The sequence below is a fragment of the Phyllostomus hastatus genome, unplaced genomic scaffold (assembly GCF_019186645.2).
Source record: "Phyllostomus hastatus isolate PE091 unplaced genomic scaffold, TTU_PhHast_1.1 phas_scaffold_182, whole genome shotgun sequence".
Taxonomy (NCBI): domain Eukaryota; kingdom Metazoa; phylum Chordata; class Mammalia; order Chiroptera; family Phyllostomidae; genus Phyllostomus; species Phyllostomus hastatus.
The window spans coordinates 17,674,670-17,697,358 of record NW_025334013.1 but is presented as its reverse complement, the minus strand read 5'-3'; the positions used below and the strand labels follow the sequence as shown (position 1 = coordinate 17,697,358).

The 22,689-nt window shown below is 37.3% G+C and overlaps 1 protein-coding gene across 2 annotated transcripts in view; it reads left to right on the top strand.

Annotated features, from left to right (window-relative positions):
- Nucleotides 1-2,469: 2,469 nt before the first annotated feature.
- EYA3 (EYA transcriptional coactivator and phosphatase 3) overlaps nucleotides 2,470-22,689 on the top strand; it is a 91,687-nt gene continuing 71,467 nt past the window's right edge. For both annotated transcript variants that reach the window (XM_045858833.1, XM_045858832.1), the window contains exon 1: nucleotides 2,470-2,574. The gene's annotated coding sequence lies outside the window, so the exon portion shown is untranslated. The remainder of the gene's footprint in view (nucleotides 2,575-22,689) is intronic.

The window sequence follows — 22,689 nt, the reverse complement described above, 5'->3', positions numbered from 1 at the left end:
CATAGCAAAACTTCAATAAATATTAGTAATTATTTACTTTGTTTATTGAGCATTTACTATATGGCAGCCATTCTAGTGCTGGCTGAGAATTCAGCAATGATCAAGCAATGTTCATTGCTGAATTCCATGGGACAAAGACCCCCATGGAGCTTACTTTCTAGTGACAAATAAGCAAAGCAGTCAGATAGTGGTGGGGACTGTGAAGAAAAAATAAGGTATGGGAAGGGGGTGCAGGAGGTCCTTTAGGTAGGAGACAGGATAGTGAGAGGCCTGTATGAAGCCTTCAGAGGTGAAATTTAACTGAGAATAGCAGAAGGAACCAGTTATTTAGAAGTTTGGGAAGTGTTTGAGAGAGAGTGTGAACAGTTTGTGTTTAGGTCCTGAAGCAAGAAACCTTGGTTTGTACAGGAAGAAAGAGAATGGCTAGAGCTCAGTACCTGAGAGGAAAGAAAGTTGGGCATAACATCAGAGTTAGAAAGGGCAGGTCAATAAAGGATTTGTGGAGCATAGCAGGAAGCTTGAAGCTTGAGCACAGCAGGGGCTGTGAGGACACTGGAGAGTTTTTTATCACTAGTAGATATAGTACTCTGCTCTGGAGAGAATTTGTGTGCCTTCCTGTAGCTCCGTTTTAGAATTAACAGTATGTGTATTCTGTAGGAGTAACTTCTGGGGATACCACATTGGTTACACATGGGCACCCCCTGGTGGAGCTGGTGGCTCAGCTCGTGTGGTTTCAGATCACCAATAACAAAGTTCATGAGCAATTTATCCTTTCATTTAACAAATATTTATTGGATGCCTACGATGTGTCAGGCTTTGTTCTAGTGCTGAGATATATCCACGAACAAAACAAACATATGTGCTCTCATGGAGCTTACATCCTAGTATGTGTGGGTGTGGGGAGAGAGACATTAAACAAGTGGAGTATTTGTTATAACATAACAATTAAGTGGGGGACTGCATTAAGATGTGCAGGGAGAATGGTGCTCCAATTTTAAACATAGTCAGGGAAAAATATATAGCAGGGGTGTCAAACTCATTTTCACCGGGGGCCACATCAGCCTTGCAGTTGCCTTCAAAGGGCCAAATGTAATTTCAACTCCTTAGCAGTTAAGGAGTAGTTACATTTATACAGTCCTAAAATTATTTCAGCCCTTTGAAAGCAACCGCAAGGCTGCTGTGGCCCTCGGTGAAAATGAGTTTGACACCCCTGAAATATAATGTCAGGGAAGGTCTCATTAAGAGGGTGACATTTGAACAAAGAGGTAAAGGAGGTGACAGGGTGAATGGGAGAACAACATTCTATTGCTATTTCCCCATTGTAGTATTGCAATTGATAGAAATTGACAGTGTTGCTATTATCTGGGGGAACAGCATTCTAGGCAGAAGGATCAGCAAACACAAAGGCCCTGAGTCTATGTTCAGGTTTGAGGAAAAGCAAACAGACCAATGTTCCTTGGGTAGAGGGATAATGGAGAGAGTAGGAGATGAAGCTAGTTGTGCCGGGAAGGGGGGTGGTGTCAAATCTTGAGGGTCCTTGAGGGTAGGCCAATGTAAGAATTTTAGTTTTCACTTTGAAATAGGGACCCAGGGCAGGAGCAACATGATCTGATCAAGGTTTTAACCGAAGCCCGCTGATGTGTTAATTTATTGTGGGAGAGCAAGGGTAGGAAAGGGCAAACAGCTAACACATTTACTGAGGCTGTAAACGTTCTGACTCTGGACAGATTTTGAATGCAGATCCTGTGGACTTGCTGATGAATGTGGGGCGAGAGTGAGAAGTCAAAGATCTTAGTATATAAATGATTATCACTTAGTCAGTTGTCATAGGAAGAGGTGATCCAAGACTACAGCCAAAAAATTTACACAAAACACGTATTTTAGAAGCATATCAAGCAGTTAGTACTGTGTAATTTTTCTGGATCTTGTGTTAATGGAAGTTTAAAAAAATTTTGAATTTTGAATTTTCTTAAAGAGGGCCCCCAAATTGAATAAATTTCAGGCCTCCACAAACCCTGACTTCAACCCATATTGGGGTAGTTCAAGTTAATAAAGAATTTAAAATTTTTATGACAAAACAATTACATAAAATAATGTGCATGAAACAAGTTAATTGTAAGCTAAATACAATATTAGTTATAAACTAATATTAGGGATAAAAACATCACCTTGGACTAGCCTTCCCCCACACGTGTCTTCCAAAACTTCCCACCTATTCGTCCACGGCTTTTAAGGATCCTACAAAGGCATTTCTCCTTGCGTTCGCTATAGAGAAGCATGGATTGAAAAGACCGGTAGAAAAATGAGAGCTGACGCCGGAGAGGCGTAACCAGGGGCGGGGCTCGCCGGAGTAGAAAAATGAGGAGGGCCCCGCCCCGTTTGTCCTGACACATGCGCCCAGGGGCTTCTGGTGGAACGAAGTGTGGATTGTGAGGTGACCCTGGACCGTGACTTCCGGTTCCTAGGGATGCGCATCCGGGTCGCGCTAACGCCGCGGTTTCCTCCACCCGCTTGGTTCTTCTGTGGGTCTGGACCGGTCCCCATGTCCGGCTGTGGGGCCCCTGCAGCCTTCGGGTGAGTTCTCTGCTGCCGACAGGGTCTGAGCGAGGCCAGGGGAGTACAGTCGGTAGGGAGACGGGTCAGGAATTCTGTCCTGATCGCTGTGGGTGTGGGTTCTCTTGGCTCTGCTTCCCTCACTTCAGCCCTTTGCCTCACGCTGGCCTCGCCTAGTTCACTTAAACTTAGCCTTTCTCGCTTCTCGCACCTTTCGCCTCGCTGCTTTTGCTCAGCCTCGCCCGCTTCATACAAGCCCCGGCTTCTTTTCTGCCTCAGCGCTTCCGTCCGCCACTGCCTCTCGATTTCCCCCTTCCTCTCACTTTAGCCCCTCTCCTCCCCGACTGCTGCTCCCGGGATCTCGCTGTTCTTTTACCCAGCTGGACGGCCCGTGGCCTCTTTGGGGTCATCCTCCACTGTGAAATAGGGTCCCTGGGACTTGCCCTCCAACTTTCCTCACTTTTTGACCCCTCCCGCGACTAGTAGGTGACATCTGTGCTTCGCCTGGGGTTCTCCCGCCTTTTCTTAGCTAGCAGAGGGCTGTGCCAAATCCTGGATCGGGGCAGATTTATCCGGCCTAGGGGAGGTTTTGCCTGGAGGCTCTGGGTTGGACTGAGCTCCGGTAGCTTCCGTAGCTAGGGAACAGCAAAGGCGTTCCCAGTGCCTTGCTGGAACACAGTTTTGGGGGCTCTCCCTAGAATGGGATAGCAGGTGGCAGGCATGCGGAACTACGAACGATTGGACTTCAGTGATCTTGGTGATTGACAGATCTTGAGAGAGTCCTATCGTTTTGGCGTTCTCGATTTCCCAAGAATGGAGAAGTGCACGCCTAAGGCAAAAATGCGAGGTTCTGGGATGATCAGTCTTTTTCTGCATATGCTTTACTTACGGACAGTTGCTGTGTCAGAGGACAGAGTTTCTTGAGAGATTATTAACCCCCAGGTTTTTAAGCTTATTGCCAAAAGTCTTAGTGTGCAAAAACCGGAAACGTTTTCTGCTGAAGAGTTCACTATAGTCATTTCAAAGTACATTTTCTTTAGTTGAACTCAGTGGGCACATGTATCTTTATCCTTGCCTCTTATACGTTGTTTCTTCATTTTTACTGTATTGACAACTTTCTGTTTTTCTTCTGGTTTCTTCATAAGCCAGACATTACAGTACTTTATTTCATACAGTATTCTTTTATTTTTCTTAACCTTTTCCGCCTTAGTCTTAAAACCATATTTTTCTCATTTTGAGACTTAAATTTCTTAAATTTCTCTGAAATGAAGGGATTGGTGTTAATAATGGTTAGTGTCTTGTTTCCCAAATTTTGTGATCTGAGGCATATTTTGAGATACAGGGTTGGTTAATTTTTATTTTTGTTTTTCCTATCTTTATGGTGTGTCTAGCATTTGACTGCGAATGTTTTTGTGTGATCAGTTTCTATAATTATATAAATTGTGTTCTAAAATTTAGTACTTCGGTGAACAGAATAAATACAGCTTTTAGCACGTGCTTCTCTTTAATGAGTTATATCATTACATGATACGTATGTGAACATAGCATAGACCATGGCCTATTCCAAAATTGGGCTGGTTCCTTCATCTATTTTTAGCAAAGGACTTTGGAGCTTAGCCATATTAGTCCCCCTGTAGCCATAGAAGCCACAGGAAAGGACCCTTGTTGTTGGCTTTCAGGACCTAACTGCTGAAGGAAGCCCCTTTGAAAGCTCCAGAGCAGTACTTCTCAGCATCAATACTGGCATCTCTAGCTTCTGTTCAGCGTGGCCTCAACGTTTCCCTTCCTTAAAAACTAACCCCAATGAATATGGACTGTCTCTGTCTAACTGCCTCTTTACCTCCAGGTTTGTGGATTTTCCCCTTCTTTTTCTTTTAGCATGGGCACTCCATAGATAGATCTGTATTTGGTTTGATGCAAAGCCCTCTTCCAACCTTTTTCTTTTTTTAAGAAAGATTTTATGTATTTATTTATTTAGGGAGGGGGAAAGGAGGGAAGAAGAGAGGGCAAGAAACATCCATGTGTGAGAGAAACATCCATCGATTACCTCTCCTGTGCCCCTTGGCCTGCAACCCAGGCACGTGCCCTGACCGGGAATTGAACTGGTGACCTTTCAGTTTGGAGGATGATGCCCAAGCCACTGAGCCACACCAGTCAGGGCTCAGCCTTTTTCATTTCTGAACTTTTTATTTCTTGAGCATTTCTTCGTCTGAACCTAGATAGATTTCTAGAGTTTACAGCTGGAGGAAACTATAGAGTTCAGACTTACTCCTTCATTTTACAAATAAGGAAACCAGGGCTTCAAGGATTGGTGATGATTTATCCAAAGTCATATATATATCTCTCTCTATATATAATCACAAATAAAGAAGTCCTATACATGCACACAGGAAGTGGGTTTTAGTTTTATCAAAGCTGTAGGCTTGTGAACACAATATAGTATTTAGTGGTTTATTTCTATATGTTAACGTTATCAGAATGAAAGTTTTAGGGTAATACATCTATGACAGATTTTTAAATTAAAAGGACTTTAGAAAGAAACTTATGCAGAAGTTGGAAATTTTAGGGAGTCTCTTCCTCTTTTAAAATCACTTCTGCCTATTATGGTATAAATTTTACATGAAAGCCCCTACATAAAACAAACATCCTGTAGTCTCATTGGAACAGTTGTGTTCATGCTCCTGGTCCTCATACAGAACACTGTTACTTTCTAATTACCAGAAAGCCTGCACCTCTTACCTAGCTGCCAAACGAAAACCAAAAATATTACTAGAGACAGTTTAGTATGTACAGTAAGTTCTCACTTGTCATTGGTAGGTTCTGTAACTTTTAAGTGAAACAACATGTAATGAAACCAGTTTTACCATAGATTAGTTAATATAAACAAGAGTTAAGTTCCTGTGCGTCTCATCAACGTTAGAACAAAACAATGTTATTTGAGGACAAGCTGTATGTGTTTTTAAAGCTCAGGAGAGGACTTACTGTCAGCTTTCTATAGAAATTTCTACTTTAGCTAGGCAAAATCTTTGTTTATAATCCTGAGAGTTTAAAATGTATTTTTGCATATTTTATGCCTACCAGTTCTTTTTTGTTTTGATTTGGTTTATTTCTTGTTGTTACTTTTTGCCATTTTACTTGTTATTTTGTTTTACATGTTTTGATTTTTATCCTTGAGATTAGGATATGTTTTAAGGATAACACAGTTTTTAAAATTTAAGAAACAAATTACATCTCCTCCATGTGTTTACCATTGTTACCTTGTGGTATGAGTTTCTGTCATCTGCCAAAACCACTTCATGGCTCCATACAGTTTGTTTTGCTTACAGATAAAGGCTCATGGAACTTCTTTTTCAGTAGATTGTCTAAAAGATTTTTTTGTTCTGCATATGAAAACAGGATATTTTGATTTATGTGTGATTTAAATGGAGGAAGAATTTTTAAAATTAGTTCAACCTAGAAATATTTTGAAATATATTTAAGAATATTAGGAATAGTTTATTCTTCCCATATATTCCCTTAATTGGTTTATACCAAGAGATCAAGTTGTTATATTTATAGTAAAATGGCAATAAGGCGAGCTTTCTATCTGCTGATTAACTTAAAAGTACAATGCACGTTCTTGTACAGAATATGTGGCTTAAGCCATAAACTGACTTATTGATAATTTTATTGGCAGAGAACGTAGCATACAATGGAACAGCAGCCACATCATGCTGTTGATATTTTTATTTGGGCCATAAACCTAAGTCCTGGAATATCTAATTATTAAATGTAGAAATAGGGTATTTTCTCTGTTACTTACATTAAAAACCAGATATTTGAATTATGGGCTTCATAAAATTTGTCTTTATTGTGTTCGCCTTTTAAATATATAGTAGTATTTTAAATCAGAAAAGAAAAAGTATAAATAGTGCTGACTTATTGTAAGTCAACAGATCAACACAAGGCAGTCAGTATTTAATATCTTAAGGTGTTACTACAGATTGTGATGGATGCACTTTAACCTGTTAGCTTGGTTGATACTCGTACTAGTCAGGTTTCTTTTTATTCACCCTAGAAAATAGCAGTAATTTTTGTAATACATTTCTTTCAGCATATTTCCTTTAGGTATCTACTATGTGGAATTAAAATACATAAATAGGCTATTCACATGAAGTAGGTGACATTGGTGTAAATTAGTAAATTAGTGTAAATGGTTTAATTCAGATATGTACAAATGGAAACCAAATTCAGTATTTAAGTGTAAATGTTAGTCCTACATCTTTAGGGTGTAGCAAAAAAAAAGAGATAACATAATTAGAATTCAAAAAGGTTTAACTCTAAGAAAGTGTTGCTTCTTATGAGTGACAATGACACATGATTTTTTAAGCTAGATTTTATGATTTTCTATTGTTTTCAAAACACAGTAATTTCTCATGATTATTTGAGTTTAAGGTTCTTGTGTTACTTTGCATCACAGCTTAATTAATATAAAATGTTCTTTATAGGTACCATTAAATAATTTTCATTTAGGAAACTTTTTTCACAACTGAACTGTAAAAATCTGTAATGGTAAACAGTAAAAATAAAAGCCAACTTTACATAGCACTTAGTATGTGCCAGAAACTGTTCTAAGTGGTTTACATATATTAACTCTTTAATCCTTATGACCCTAAAAAAATACTGCTCTTATCTGCATTTTGCAAGTGAGAAAATGAGGGGACAGAAGGACAGAAGTCATATAACTTTCCCAAAGTAACAAAGCTAGTTATCAGGAAAGCTGGATTTTGAACTTAGTCTTTCTGTCTCCAGAGTTCATGACCTTTTTGTACCAGGTTCTACTAATTTAGTGATTCCTCCTTTTTAGGTTAAGGGAGAAATCCAATTTCTCTGAAATACAAAAGAATACTGCTTCTGGTGGGGAATCTTGGGGTGGGTGGGGTTACCTGGTCTTTTTATTAACAGTGGCTTAGGGCAAATTACAAACCCTTTATTACTTATATTTCTTTTTATTTATTTATTTATTTTTAGACAGAGGGGAAGGGAGGGAGAAAGTGAGGGAGAGAAACATCAGTGTGTGGTTGCCTCTCCTGTGCCCCCAACCAGGGACCTGGCCCACAACCCAGGCATGTGCCCTGACTGGGAATTGAACCTACAACCCTTTGGTTTGCAGGCTGGCGCTCAGTCCTCTGAGCCACACCAGCCAGGGCTACTACTTATATTTCTTAGATAGCAAAAGTCATACATGGAGAAAGCAAAACAGGACCAGATCCTTCCCTCTTAAAAAAATCTTATGGAAGCTAATTACATTTGCATTTTCTGGAGAACAGGTAGCATAAATAAAATATATTCTATATTACTAAAATGTCTAAACCCTTGACATTAGTTTTTTTTCCTTTCTTTGAGCTGTAGAATATTAAATATATAGTAGTTTTAAACTCTAAAATCTTAATGTTTCAAATATGAATTTAACAACTTTGAAATATTAAAAAAAGACTAAAACTGAAATTTCGGACTTATTTCCATTCTCATTTCCAACTTTGGAAATTTGTGCAAAATTAAGTACATTAATCGCTTTAGGACTATCATGTTTAGAGTAATATATTTAATTTGGTGTTTTTATTTTTCCTTTAGAAAAGGGTAGAACTCTCACAGACCGATTCTTTTTTAAGTTGAAAAATGAAAACGGTCATTTAGAACATTATTCATCATATTAATATTCTTTTATGCTTTTATTGTTCTCAAATTTTAAAAAATTGTTGCGCCTCTAAGGGAGGAGATGATTTTATATTAGTTGAGGTGCAGCTTAATGTAAGAGTCTGGGACTCAGATATGGTAAGATGTTATTTTGTAAGTATTTTGCAAACAGTTGAGAATTATAGATTCTGGTTAACAGAAAGAAATGAATTATTTTTGGTAAGAAGTAACACTTGGTTGGGGATACTACTTACTTTAATTCTTAGATATTAACTTCCCTTATTAATTCAGACATTAATTAAGTACAGTTTTTTTATAGTAGTTTTTGTCATACTCCCCTGCCTTTGGTGGGAAAAGTATTTTACGGAGCTGAAAAATTAAATTTTTCTGTAATGATTTACTTGTTGGTATTTAGAATGTACTTTACTTTGATTTAAACATTTATTTTGTTTCAAAAGCAACTCTTTTTATATGTGGATTTGATAATCAGTTTATCTCCTAAAATTTCTGTAGTTTTCTTTCACCTGAAATTTAATAATGTGGCACTTACTGAATTTAGGAAAATTAGTAGTTTGTTGGTAGTATCAGCACTGTTACTGTGGGGATAAATTAGAATGATTAGCACTTAGGTGGAATTGAACTTTATTCTTTAGTTTCCATAGTAGTTGAAAAAGATTTAGGTCAGATTTACCTGTTGTTCCTCCATTTTTTCAAAATAAGAGGCAATTTTAATTTAGCACAATGATGTTAATTTTTTTTTCTATTAGATTGATGATCATCTCACTGTTTTTACCGACACGTAATCCAAAATGTGTATGTGATTTTTTTTTTCTTGGAATATTTCAGAATTTAGGGAATATTTTAGGATTAAAAAATAGTACATGTGTCATATAAAAAATAATACCCTAATAATCACTGAATTTTACAAATCTACCTTTCCTTTTCACCAGGTTTTTGCTATAGATTAGGAAGCAGTGATTAGGTAACACCGTTGAATAAGTGTTCTTGAGACTGAGAATGAGAGGTTTTGCAAAGGGAATAGGTCATCTCGTATTGATGTGGCATTTACTAGCTAGGTGAACTGAAAGTCTTAGCTTTCTCTCATTTCTGTTTGTCTCTCGTTAGTATATATTTTTTAGTTTTGGTACCTCACATTTTGTGAAATTATTTATTTGGATAACTCTGTTAAATTGTTGATTTTTACCCAGATGATTTCCTTTTTATTTGTTCTTTTTCAGAATCTTGCATTTAAAGAACTATAATTTAGAGAACCACCAAAAACTGTGAATGTTTTTTCATATGTAGTTTGAAGTAAATATTTTCCTCCTTTTTGACTGGCCAATTTTTTATGTTCTTGTACAGTGGCTTTTAAACTTTTTTGATCACAACCCACTATGAGATGCATTTTCCTTGTTACCCAGTATTTATACACATATATGTACATATTAATATTTAAAATTGAAACAAGTTTCATGAAATAATTGTTTTACTACCAGGGATGCATTGTAATATTTTTCTATTCAATTTTGTTTTCTTGTATTTCATTCAAAACAAACTGTTGGTCTCCATGAAAGTGATATAACCCATTAATGTTGTGCCTGCAGTTTGAAAAATACTAGTGACTGCTAGATCATTTTCCAGTATTGTCTTTTTGAATTGAAAATGTTTAGGTTTGCTAGTTTCTTCCTCTGAAATATATCTTGATTTTGTTGAGCTTTTAACCTACATAACTGTGCAGAACAGTTGAGAGAGGGGAGACCCTATTGCTCTGATTATCGTTGCTTTCATCTCTGTTCTTTACTGTGTCTAGTCACATCACTTTTAAAACTGCAATAATAAATCATGTGGTTGAAAATGCTTGGTCATAATGCAGAGCTTCTCTTGTTAGAATTATTTGCTAGTTTCCATCTAACAGTCAACGTTTTGGTAGATTAAGTTGCTTTTCACAAACTTTGCTTCTGCTTTTGGCAACTAGTCAAAAAGTTACAAAGCTGCTTTATTCTACTTTCTTCTGGCCCCAATCCAATCTGTGTAAGTCAAGAAGAGAAGTGAGGACTGCATTATGGTCAGGTGAAAGTAACAGATTGAAGAGTCATTTAGGTTTTTTACAATGGACTGAACTCATTTATTAACCGATTTCCTGTAATGCCAAAAGGGGAAAAGATGGTGGGGATATCAACAGTTCCTATATATGGTAGTGATTAGAGTGAGGCAGGATTAGTAGGCATAGTCTACTGTTTTTACCACTACTTAATACTTAATGAGTACTTACTGTGTGCCAGGCACTACTTAAGGCATTTCAGTTATATTAACTCAAATTTACTTGGGAGGCCCAGGAGGAGAATGAGAAAGGATAAAGAAGAAAACTTGCCTTCATAGTATCTTCTTATTACTCAGCTTGTGAAGTCTGGCTGTTGGTGACTGTAGCATGTCATGGCATACATTTTAGCTTAGTCAGTATTTTAAAATCATCTGTCCTTTCGGTGATGTTCCATACTGATGAATGTAGCTGTCGTTTAAGACTTCAGGCTTTGAAGCTAGGCTGCCTGGGCTTAAGGTCCAGCCAGGTTGGTGACTTACCTTGCAGTTGTCTTCAAGGGGCCAAATGTAATTTCAACTCCTTAACAGTTAAGGAGTAGTTACATTTATACAGTCCTAAAGTTATTTTGGCCCTTTGAAGGCAACCTTGAGGCTGATGTGGCCCCTGGTGAAAATGAGTTTGACACCCCTGCACTAGGTATATAGCCTTGAAAAAGTTACTCTCCATACTTTAGTTTTCTTATCTGTGAAATGGTGATGATAATAAATACTACCCTATAGGCTTATTGAGAGAATTACATCAGTTGATATAAGTAAACTACTCAGAACAGTGCCTGCCCCACAAAAAAACATTCCATAAATGTTAGCTATTAATAGCTCAAAACTCACAGTTGGATCTCCTGAAAGTATTTGTGACCATGATGACTTCTGCATGTTTGCAACCCAGATGTGATTGACAGTCAGTGTTGTAGTGTCCAGAAAGTCAGAACTTTCTTTGAGGACTTGTAGGGAAAGTTCTTGTGTAGAGTATTTGGAGTAAATGCGAAGTGAAAAAGAGCGTCAGGGCTACAGGCCCAACTGGTTTAATCTCACATAGGACTTTCTTATTATTTGGAACTTACCCTTAATAATTTTAATATTTTGCCCTTTGAAAAACTAAGAGGAACTAGTTAATTATTAATTTTTAAGTATATTTTATTGATTGTGCTATTACAGTTGTCCCTTTTTTTTCCTCCCTTTTCTCCCCCTCCACCCCGCACCCTCCTCTCTCCAGCGTCCCCCCCCCCACCCTTAGTTTATGTCCATGGGTTGTACATGTAAGTTCTTTGGCTTCTCCATTTCCTATACTATTCTTAAACTCCCCCTGTCTATTTTTGTACCTACCATTTATGCTTCTTATTCCCTGTACCTTTTCCCCCATTCTCCTCCTCCCTTTTCCCCATTGATAACCCTCCATATGACTTCCATTTCTATGATTCTGTTCCTGTTCTAGTTATTTGCTTAGTTTGTTTTGTTTTTTTAGGCTCAATTATTGATAGTTGTGAGTTTGTTGTCATTTTACTGTTCATAGTTTTGATCTTCTTTTTCTTATCAGATAAGTTCTCTTAATATTTCATATAATGAGGGCTTGGTGATGATGAACTCCTTTAACTTGACCTTATCTGGGAAGTACTTTATCTGTCCTTCCACTCTATATGATAGCTTTGCTGGATAGAGTCATCTTGGATGTAGGTCCTTGCTTTTAATGACTTTGAATATTTCTTTCCAGCCCTGTCTTGCCTGCAAGGTTTCTTTTGAGAAATCAGCTCATAGCCTTATGGGAACTCCTTTGTAGGTAACTGTCTCCTTTTCTCTTGCTGCCTTTAAGATAATCTTCCTTATCTTTAATCTTGGGTAATGTAATCATGATGTGTCTTGGTGTTTACTTCCTTGGGTCCAACTTCTTTGGGACTCTCTGAGCTTCCTGGACTTGCGTGTCTATTTCCTTTGCCAGATTGGAGAAGTTTTCTTTCATTATTTTTTCAAATAAGTTTTCTATTTCTTGCTCTTCCTCTTCTATTTCTGATACCCCTATGATTCAGATGTTTGAAGGTTTAAAGTTATCCCAGAGGTTCCTAAGCCTCTCCTCATTTTTTTGAATTCTTGTTTCTTCATTCTGTTCTGGTTGAATGTTTACTTCTTCCTTTTGTTTCAAATTGTTGATTTGAGTCCTGGTTTCCTTCCCTTTACTGTTGGTTCCCTATTTTGCTTTATTTCACTTTGTATAGCCTTTATGTTTTCCTTTATTTTTGTGGCCATACTCAATCATTTTTGTGAGCATCCTGATTACCAGTGGTTTGCACTCTGTATCTGATAGGTTGTCTAGCTCCTTGTCTTTTAGTTCTTTTTCTGGAGTTTTTATCCATTCTTTCATTTGGCCATATTTCTTTGTCTCAGGACACCTCTTACGTTGTAAGGGGTAGAGCCTTTGGTATTCATCAGGGCAGGGCAATCCACTTAGCTGTATGTGGTGGAAGGATCAGAGAGAGGACAATGCCACTTGCTTGGCTCTTGCCTTGCTTTCAGTCACTTCTCCCACTTCCCTCAAGCAGATTGTGCCTTTTTAGATGTTGCCCTGTGCTGATTCCTAGGTGGGTTAGCTTGTGTATATTGTAGGATCCTGTGGATCCCTCCAATGGACTCTTCTGTAAGACTAGAAGTTTTTCCCTCTGCCACAACCTCCACAGGTTTTTATAGCCAGAGATTTTGAGGGTTTAGTTTCCTGTGCTGGAACCCTGGGTTGTGGGGTCTGTCTCGCTCCCCAGTTGTTTCTCCTTGCTTATCCACACACAAATGTGGGATTGCCGGTCCACCAGCTACCACCTTGCTGAGCATCCTCTCCAACCCGCCACCTGTCTCCACCCCTCCTATCAGTCTGGATGAATGTTTCTTCTGTCATTCCTTGGTTGTAGGACTTTCATATGGTTCGATTTGCTGGCAGTTCTGGTTGTTTTGTGTTTTTAAATTGGTTGTTACCCTTCTTTTGGTTGTGTGAGGAAGTGAAGCATTATCTACCTCCACCTCCACCTCCACCTTGGCTGGAAGCTGGGAAATTAATGAGTTGATTTTTTTAAAGGTTTGTATTTTTTTTGTTTGTTTTTGTTTAAGATTTTATTTATTTATTTTTAGAGAGGGAAGGGAGGGAGAGAGAGAGAGAGAAATGTGCGGTTCCTGGGGGTCATGACCTGCAACCCAGGCATGTGCCCTGACTGGGGATCGAACCAGCAACCCTTTGGTTTGCAGGCCTGAACTCAATCCACTGAGCCACCTAGCCATGGCTGTTTTGTTTTTCTTTAGCAAATAGTTATGTCATGTGTACTGTGTGTCAGGCACTATTCTAAGGTTTACAGATACTAACTCATTTAAATCTTATGACAAGCTTATGAAAAAGACACTGTTGTTATTCCCATTTTGACATGAAGCACCTGAGGCCCAGGAAAGTAAAATAACTTGTCTAAGTTCTCACTTTACTCATTTGACCCTAAGTAGTGTTGCTCCAGAGTTAATGCTCCAAGCTTGCCAAACTTACCTCTTACAGAGATGAATTAGTTGAAATACTGGGTAGGCCAAAAAGTTCATGTGGTTTTTTTAAGACACATTTTTCATTTTCAACAATAACTTTATTGATTTGGATATTTTGAGTATGTGAGCTATCTCTGGTGTGGTATAAAATTGATTGTTCCAATTAATATCTCGATTTGATCACTGTCAACTTCAACTATTCTACCCAAACATAGAGCATCGTCCAGGGAGAAACCTTCAACACGAAACTTCACAAACCACTTTTGACATGTTTGATCAGTCACAGCACCTTCTCCATATACTGCACAAACCTTTTTTGTGTGTTTCAGTTACCTTTCTTGAAATAATGAAGCATAATATGCTGAAAAATGTGTTTTTTCCACCTTCAATATTTAAATGTTTACACAAAAATTCACCAATTTTGATGTTTTTCAAATGCACACTATATGACAGTTGTCACAATACAATCTAACAAAATTGTTTCAAATGAAGTTAAAGACAACTAAGTGCCACTAGAGCCATCTTATGGAAAAAAAAACAAACTTTTTGACCAACCCAATAACAAGTGTTAAAAAAAAGTGTTAAATGAAAAATAAGTGTTGCCCTGGCTGGCGTAGCTCAGTGGATTGAGCGCAGGCTGCGAACCAAAGCATCGCAGGTTCGATTCCTAGTCAGGGCACATGCCTGAGTTGCAGGCCACAGCCCCCAACAACTGCACATTGATGTTTCTCTCTCTCTCTCTCTCTCTCTCTCTCTCTCTCTCTCTCTCCCCCCCCCCGCCTCCCTCTCTTCCCTCTCTAAAAATAAATAAATAAATAAAATCTTTTTAAAAAAGTGTTAAAATTTACTTCACTATTCTTTACTATCTGTGCTGAAATGACAGCACTGAAATTATAGCTGATGGATTTTTGAAGGAGTAAATAAGTTTGAAGAAATAAAACAAAAGAATTAAACCTAGGTTTTACAGTTCTTCTGACAGCTTAAGACACATTTCAGCCCTGGCTGGTATGGCTCAGTGGATTGAGTGCTGGCCTGTGAACCAAAGAGTCGCTGGTTTGGTTCTCAGTCAGGGCACATGCCTGGGTTGTCAGCCGGGTCCCCAGTTGGGGGCAGATGAGAGGCAACCACACATTGATGTTTCTCTCCTCTTTTTCCCTCTTTCTAAAAATAAATCAATAAAAGCTTTAAAAACAAAGAAAAAGACACATTTCAAAAGACTTTCATTCTGTTAATATGGTATATAGTAAATTTTATCCAGGTTACTGGAGAGCTAATTGATATACAAATATATAGAATTATATCACTGAAGCAACAGATTTCTAGAATATTCATATTGAAGTATACCGTGTGTCAGGCCACAGCACCTACAGAAAATATTGTGATTCTTGTAGAAATGTTAACTTCACAGATTAAAGGAGGATGAAGATAAATTTTTGGAGGTCATGAGTTCTGTGGAGTCTGGATCTCCACACATTAGAGAAATTCTTATGCTGTGTGACTGACAAGTTGCTAAAAACTAAACAGAGGTCCATGTAAGGAGGGTTGGAAGGAATGCAGTAGAACTATTGGATCATTATTGAGGTCACTTTGACACATCTAATGCACATTAACTCATTTTTTCTCAACTCTTTTTACTGTGGTTTTGGAATTTTTCCTGTGGAACACATTTTCCTATTTAATGAAAGTTTGTGGGGAAAAGTTTGCATTAATTTTTATTAAAAGATTGTTTATAGACAATTTGAAGGGATGATTTTCCAAGAAGTAATATTAGAAATTGTAAAAACAATTCTACTTAGAGAATCTATTTCTAATACAGTATTTTCCCTATTAAGAATTTGGTATACCCTAAGTGTATTTTTAAATATTCTTTCTCAGTAAGTTCTGATAGTGTTCTGTTAAGTGTAAAGTTACTATAAATACTCCTACGGCTGACAATACCATGATATGTTATCAGTCATGCCTCCCAAATAAAGAAGCTGGAAGAATTCATCAACTTTACCACAGTAGTTGGCTGAGCTGTTTATTTATGGAAGGAGTTGACCATCATGGTGATGGCTTTTGCCTGTCTGCAGAAAGTCCAGCAGGGAAGATGTAGTTAGTTGGTTGCATTTTTGTGGCCACAGAAATGTGATTTGTGCTGATGCCTGAATTATGAGAGCTAAAAGGTTCTCTTAAAGTCACTCTAAAAAAGAGCCTTAAGGGGGTTCAGCTAAATGTAGGTCTGCTAGGTATTTGTGTCTACTTCAGCATACTATTGAGTACAAAGGACTTTTAAGTAAATATGTTAGTAGGTTTGTTAGATGTTTTTTAAAAGGTAGTAAATCAAAAATAGTTGCCATCAGCTGATAAGATTTTGTGAATTTTTGAGAGATAAGAAACAGTGAGATTGGATCAAAGGAGAAAGTGGAAATCACAGCTGAAAGTAGAAGTTTCAGAAATGTACTAGACTCTAAGTAAACAAATATGAAGAATGGAAGGGTGCCTGAAGCATTCATCAGTTTCCTGGCCCTTGCCCTCAATTTTGATCATCTGGTGTTTGTCCCCTGGATAAAGTCCAGAGAAGTGCTTTCCAAACACATTGAATAATCTGCCTGGAGAGGACATATATTTCCTTATAGTCTATTCTCCACATAGTATTTAGTGTATATAAATCAAATCATTTTATTCTCTTGCTTTTTAAAGTGCCCATTGCTTCCTAAACTTTGTATTGTATGTCACAGGGTTGGTGATCTGGCCCTTTGCCTGCTTCTCAGGCCTCATTTTCTACCCCCATTCACTTGCTAACTTTGGCCTTTTTGCTGTTTCTCAAACATGCCTAGATGTTACCCTTTCAGTTTCTTCACACTTGTTATTTCCTCTGAAAGCCCTCCTTCACATCTTCTTATAGCTCTTCCTTTCCATTATTCAGATCTCTGATGAAATGTTACCACCTCAGAAATACCACCTTATCTAAAATAGCTTGCCTGTAGTCACTCTCTGTTCTTTACTTTGTTTTAGTTTTCATAGTTCTTGTTACTTATGAAATATTACCTTATATATTTGTTTATCTTCCCATTAGAATATAAGTTTCCTTGAGGCTGGGGACTTCATTTGTTACTAAATTCCCAGTACCTAAACTTGTGTCTGATGTATACTAGACAGTAAGTAAGTATTTTATAAACAAATGAATGAATTTTGAGGTTAGAGAAAGAAGCAAGAATAGACTGAAGTAACAACTATAGACTGCTATTACAAAGGCAGAGGAAGCAAAAAGCAAAGTGAGTTTCCAACTCCACTATTTCTTTCCAGGATATAAAACTTGGATAGCTACTCTCTCTGAAGTCAAAGGCCTGGCATAAGAGACCAGATATATCCCTAATAATTTATATGATGTTCAGAAGAGATAAGGACTCATATCCAGATAGCAAGTTACCTGCAGATTCTGCCCGACTGCATATTTCTTTCACCCTTTTTTCATAGACACTAGAAGTGGATGTATATAACTAGAACCTGCATTTAACAACAGGTGAATAGAGATTCTCATCCACTCGGAGGAAAAACTATTTAATTGAAACTTCCAACTATAAATATTAACTAATAACCTAGATTAATTAGTCATTTGAGAAAAATTAATACAATAAGAGGTACCAAAATCAACCAACACTGAAGAAAATAGTGACTAGTATAAAATGAAAATTTTAAAGAAGAGCATTATTAGTAATATCAGAGGAAATAAGAAATGTAAATATTGAAATTTAAAAAATAAAAAGTAGAAAATTAATAAGTATAAATGTTGAGTTGAAAGTTTCCCAAGTCAAATGCAGAGGATGTCAACAATGACAGCCGAGTAAGAACCTCTGAAGTTTTCTTCTAAGAGCAATGAGAACACTGGCAAAAATAGAATAAACTTTTTCACAACTGAAAATTAACCACAGGCTTGCAGCAGTCTAGAACATGTATTCTAGAAAAATGGCTGAATCTCAGCAAAAACAGAAAACTTTGTAGTTTTAACTTGCTTTGTTTCCATCCCCCTTTCTCCAGCTCTACAGTAGCCTTGAAAACCAACTGCCCCCAATCATGGTGAAAACTAGCAGCCTGGAAGCCACTGGAAGGGGCAGAACAAGATTGGAGCTCCTTCAAAGCCCCATTCCCAGAGAATTGTCATTACTTGACCTGACGGGAGGTTCCTTGAAAGACCTCGTTCACAAGACTGTCTGTGTTTGATCTCACTTGGAGCTCATCCTGTACAAATAGCCTTTTCCCCATCAGGGTATTAACTGAAACCAATTAGAGACAGTTGTTGAACATAACTGGCTGGCTATGGCGGTGAATAACAGTTGGGACAAACAACAAGCTAACCAAAAAACTTAAAAAGAAAAGCAGAGGAATGCAATGTCCATAAGGGGACTGGTGAAGCCCTGATATATTTCTGGGAATCTGGGAGGCTGTGCACATGTGTGTGGCTCTGTGCATGTTTAGGAAAGACCGGAGCAGGCCCTAAGCTCTCAGTTCTGGTTTATCGTGATGCTCTGTGCAGACAGGTAGTGAAGGCTAAGGCAGAGTTGTAAACTGACTGGCTGAGTGTTAAACATGTGCCCTAATATACATACAGAGCCCATCAGTATAGAATAGAAGATTTTGGTTCCAGGCATCTTAAGAAAATCTCAGTCTAATCATCAACTGACCATTAAACTAATAGAGACCTCAGTGGCCACATATGACAGAGAATCCAGATTCTACAGAGTTAGTTTCTCTATTTCCTTTTCTGATTTTATTTTTCTTACCACTGCTTGAATAGTAATTTACTTGTTATCTGTCTCTTCCTTCCAATTAGAATATAAATGCAATGAGACCAGGGACTTCGTCTTTTTTGCACAGTGCTTTATCTCCAATGCTTAGAACAGCACCTAGTACATAATTTTTTTTTTTAAGATAAAGCGATTCTATTTTATTTATTGTTTATTTTTAGAGAGAGGGAGAAGGAGAGGGAGACAAACATGAGTCAGTTGCCTCTCCCACACCCACAACCAGGTACCTGGCCCATAGCCTAGGCATGTGCCCTGACCAGGAATTGAATGGGTGACCTTTTGCTTTGGGATGACGCTCAACCCCCTGAGCCAGTAAGGGCTCATAAAATATTTCTTGAAATAATGAGTAAATGAATGACATTGATATCAATTCTCTATCCACTTTCTGTCTTCTAAAGATTTGTTGAGTCTTTTAACCCTTGAAAACACTATTTTTATTTTCTTTGTTGTCACATATTTTATATATTTCATTCTTTCACTATTATTTTTATGGGGTAGATTTCTGGAGAGAGAGAATATAAATGGGTGTGCTTTGTCAGCTCTCTTGAACCAGAATACTATCCTAATTACTGATTTTGATCAACGGGAAGTTCATTGAGAATAAACTGATTGGGATGATGTTTGGGAGGTTATGTGGTAGAATTTGGCATTTTAAAGAAGAAAATGAAATAACCACATACATAGATATGTTTAAAACCCTATACAAATAACTTGACAATCTGGATAAAGTGGCTATTTTATTTTTTAAAATTTTTAATGACTTTAAAAAACAATTTTATTTATTTATTTTTAGAGAGAGGGCAAGAGAAGGAGAAAGGGAGGGAGAGAAACATCAGTGTGTGGTTGTCTTTTACGCACTCCATACTGGGTACCTGACCTGCAACCCAGGCATGTGCCTTGACTGGAGAATTAAACTGGCTCTTCTTTGGTTCATAGTCCAGTGCTCAATCCACTGAACCACACCAGCCAGGGCTATTTAAACATTTTTTTAATTTAGTTTTTTTAGAATTTTGGATTTTATTCACCACCATCTCTTATTCCCATGATATTATTTTATTAAAATTAAGTCACACATTTAAAGAATTACTTAGGCCCAGTCACAAGAGAGGGGGAGAAATTATTTGCTGAAATTTTATTTGGGGATGTGTGGGTAATCTTTATATTTGTTGTGAGATTTTAAAACATGCTTTGATTGGTCTAATTTGGTGGATTATATTTCTGTAAGCACATGTGGTCATACTAATTTCAATTTGCTGTAATTACAGTGACTTCGTGTATCTCCCTGTTATAATGATTATTTTCTCATGTATAAAGTGGCTGTTTTAGAAAAATGTTATCAAATTTGATCCCTGAAGAAAGAAATTCAATAGACCAATAACAATGAAAAGAATAAAGTTGCCTAAGGACTCTCCACAAAAACCATTAGACCCAGATATTTTCATAGGTATTTCAAAGAGCCAAGTAATAGATAATTAGGTCTGCTCAGTGATTTTCAACTTTTTCATTTCATGGCACACACTAATGACTAGAATTCTCTGGCACACCAAAAAATACATTTTTTGCTTATATGACAAAAATCCCCACAACCAGATATAATTTTGATTCATTCACATCAGGTGGTTATTGTTGTGTTGGCTGTTGTCATTATTTTTTATTTGACAGTCTAAGGAAAAAGAGATCAATGCCCTCAACTAAATAGTCAGGTATTGTGTGTTTTAACAATTCTTGCGGCACACTGGTTGAAAATCACTGCTGTACAGTATGGATAAAGAAGAAAAGTTTACAGTTCTTTAAAGGAAGTTAGTTGAATGTTGATTCCAAAACTTCATGGACAACACAAAATGGAAAAATTTTACAAATATTCATGTAGGTATCTTAAATTCAGTGCAGGAAAGTAGAATTCAACAGTACATTAAAATAATGTACAACCCTAGGGTTTCAGCTCTGAAATAAATGCATATGTGGTTCCATATTTAAAAATCTATATACATGCTTCATTAATAGGTGAGAGAGCCCTGGCTGCAGGCCAGGTCCCGGTTGGGGATATGTGAGAGCAAACCATTGTCATTTCTCTACCTCTAGTTTTTCTCCCTTCCATTCCTTTTAAATATAAATAAACAAAATCTTTAAAAAAAAACAGATGAGAGAAAGACCACATGATCATCTTTTCGATGCCAAGAAAGCATTTGACCTAATATCAATTCCTGATAAGCATCTACATATAATTAAAATGGATGAGTTCTTATTTCACATGATTAAGAAAAAACTTACTTCAAACCAAAACCACTCTCATGTTTAGTGGTATGCTAGAAGTATTCTCAATGCGGGGAACAAGAAAAGGATGCCCAGCATTAGCACTGTTACTTAATATTATCATGAAGGTGTAAGACAATATCCTTAGGCAAGATGAAGGAATAAGGTTTAATATTTGGGAAAGAGGAGGCAAACTTTTTATTTTTTAAATGATTTTTTAAAAAAGATTTTCATTTATTTATTTTTAGAGAGAGGGAAAGGGAGGGAGAAATAGAAGGAGAGAAATATCAGTGTGTGGTTGCCTCACATAGCCCCCCGCTCGGGACCTGACCCACAACCCATGCATGTGCCCTGACTGGGAATTGAACCTGCAACCCTTTGGTTTGCAGCCCATGCCCAATCCACTGAGCTACGCCTGACAGGGCAAAGATTGACATTTCCTAAAAATTATAACTCATATTTGACAAATATGCCATAAACAAAGACAAGGTGAGAAAATGCATAATATAAGTGAAAAGGCTAATTTTCTGTGATTTACAATGCTGATACCAAAATATTAAGCTTCCCAGTTTCTATGTGGATTATTGACCTGCATAGAAACTGGGAAGAAGATAATGACTAGGCAATTTACCAGAAATAAGTCAAACAGCTGAAAACGCTTGTTTTTATTTATAATTAATGATATGAATCATGCAGTCTGGGATAATGTTTTCCTTATTGCATTAGGCAGAAATTTTAAAAGATTGATGCTATTTGGTACAGGTTAAAAAGCACGAGGAAGTGTGCACTAATTGGTGCAGTCTTTTCTGTAGGTTGTCAGGGTTCATCAGAGGGGTAGAATTACCTAGGAGAGAAAAATGTACACACGTGTGTGTGTTTGTGTGTATTTATATAAGACTAAAGGGCTTATGCCTATGGGTGAAAAAGGCAATTTTCAGGTACCCCAAAAGGTATAGTACAGATGGGGCTTTCCATCGGCATCATCAAATCCTGCATAAAATGCAAGTGAGATGTGGACTTAGGACAGACTATTAGTGAAAAATCAGTTATGACTTTCATAGAAAAATGTTGAGGTTTTTAATTTTGATGAAGTAAAATTTATCTTTTCCCCCTTTTTATGGATTTGCTGTGGTCTTAAACTAAGAAATCCACTGAGTTGTGGATGCCTTATGAAACTGATCCTGATTTATTCTTCCACTCAGTGTCTAGCAAGATGCTTGCCAATGCAAAGGGGACTAACCTTTTTTGAGGTACCTATACTGTGTGTCAGGCACTATGCGTGGTATTAGACTCTTCCTAAGTATTCATTGATTGAATTTGAAACTGAAACTGATTTGCTCAGTGTTTTATAGCTGGTAGGTAATAGAGCTGAACCCTTTTGATCCTGAATCCCATCTCTTTCCCTTGTAGTAATTTGCCTCATTAAATAGAAAGCTCCTGTAGTGCATTTGGAATGATTGACTTTATAAGAATGTGATCACAATTTTCTTTGGAACATGTCTCATCAAGCTAGGTTCCTTAACAAGTTTTGTACCCTTTTACTATTGTATTATATACCTATGAGCTCTTTAACTATTTTTTTAAAGAAAACAGTTAACAACCATAATGAATCTCCAGTCAATGGTGTGGGCTTTTTTATCCTCACCTGAGGACATGTTTATTAATTTTTAGAGAGAGAAGAAGGGAGGGGAGAGAGAGGGAGGGAAACATCGATTGGTTGACTTTCACATGTGCCGCCCCCCGCCCCTACTAAGGATAGAACCCACAGCGCAGGCATATGCCCTGACAGGAATTGAACCTGCAATCCTTAGGTTTATGG